Source organism: Palaemon carinicauda, chromosome 11, assembly GCF_036898095.1.
Source record: "Palaemon carinicauda isolate YSFRI2023 chromosome 11, ASM3689809v2, whole genome shotgun sequence".
NCBI classification, from domain to species: domain Eukaryota; kingdom Metazoa; phylum Arthropoda; class Malacostraca; order Decapoda; family Palaemonidae; genus Palaemon; species Palaemon carinicauda.
The window spans coordinates 82,501-83,893 of record NC_090735.1 but is presented as its reverse complement, the minus strand read 5'-3'; the positions used below and the strand labels follow the sequence as shown (position 1 = coordinate 83,893).

Here is a 1,393-nt window from a genome sequence, read left to right as displayed (position 1 = left end):
CTTCGGTCAGAGAATTGGGGCTTTAGAGCAAGGAGCTCCGGAGAGAGTCCAAAGCTCTCTCATCCCGGATGCCTCTAAGCTCCCGCCGTTTGCCAAGAACAACCCCCTGGCGGATGGCTCTTCATTCCCCGTTCTCAGACGGAATGTTGACTCTGGAGGGCCTTGGCACTCGTCCTCTAGAGGACTTTGAATTCTTTCCTCCGGGTCTGGCATTTCCATTTCATGGTTATGCCAGAGCTTACCGAGGAAGCTTTAGTCCGATTAGACAAGGTCCCCAAAGAGACGGTCATCTTCCCGAAGGAGCAAGCCCAATCTGTTTGGGCCAGATTTTTTGAATGACATCGGCTGCACTAACACCATGCTGACGCCTTATAAAAAGCTCCTTTACGATGTTCCTAATGGACAAGAACACCTTGACTCCATGCGTCAATAAGGTGGCAGAGCTTGCCTTTCAATATGCTCTGGAGGAGAAGCCCTTGCCTCCCATCCGAGAGGTGGATCCAATCTCCCTCCTTCTTCCCTCAGGTATTGAGTGTTGGGACAACGTCCATACCACCTTTACCTCCGGCAAGCTTGCAGCAGACTGTGCCTCAGTCTTGTTTAGTGAGAAGCTTCCCCGTCTCTCCGGAATCCCTCATTAAACAGGAATATGATTCCCGCCTACGTGTGGGCCGTACTCTAAACCTGGCCACATCCACGGAGTCGATAGCCTTGACTTACGATACGGAGAGTATTTTTAAGTCTCTCAACAAGGCTACGTTACAGTCTTTATATTATGACTTGTATGACTTCGCTACTGCTAAACGCAGATGTCGCAAGCATGTTCTAGCTGAGGCGACGATTAGGGCATGAACCTAATAAACTCATCCGGTCCTCCTGTTGGGGTTCGAATCTCTTCCCCGAGGATCTCGTAGAGGAAGTCTTGGCGGAGGCCACTAGGGTTAATCAGAGCCTTAAAGCCCGTTGGGGTTTGACCCCTAAACGCAAGTATGACCCCGCAAATTATCAAGCCCGGGGTAGGAAGAAGCTTAGACCATATACCTCCACCCAGTTCAGGCAACAACAGAGTGCTTCATCCAACTTCCGGCTGCCCTCTTCCTCCATCTTCTGTTGTCCCTGCACAGCCTTCCACCTCTCGGGCTCCTTCGGATGACTATGTCACCGTTCTGCTACCTAAGAGCCAGCTTTCTGGTGCCTCCGCCACTTCCCCTGCCTTTAACCAGTCCTACGAGGCTCATAGCTCTTCCCAGAGTTATGGTAGAGGTAGAGGCTACCACCGTGGCTCTAACCAGAACAAAGGCAGGGGAAGAGCCTTTCGCAGAGGAAAGAACTTCCGAGGCGGACGTGGAGGCAACTCTCAAACCAATACTGAGGTGCAGCAGGTAGGGGGGAG

At 51.9% G+C, this 1,393-nt stretch overlaps 1 protein-coding gene across 1 annotated transcript in view; it reads right to left on the bottom strand.

The window, feature by feature from the left end:
* LOC137649867 (basic proline-rich protein-like) overlaps positions 1 to 1,393 on the bottom strand; it is a 56,952-nt gene that overhangs the window by 10,263 nt on the left and 45,296 nt on the right. The gene's annotated exons all lie outside the window — the stretch shown is intronic.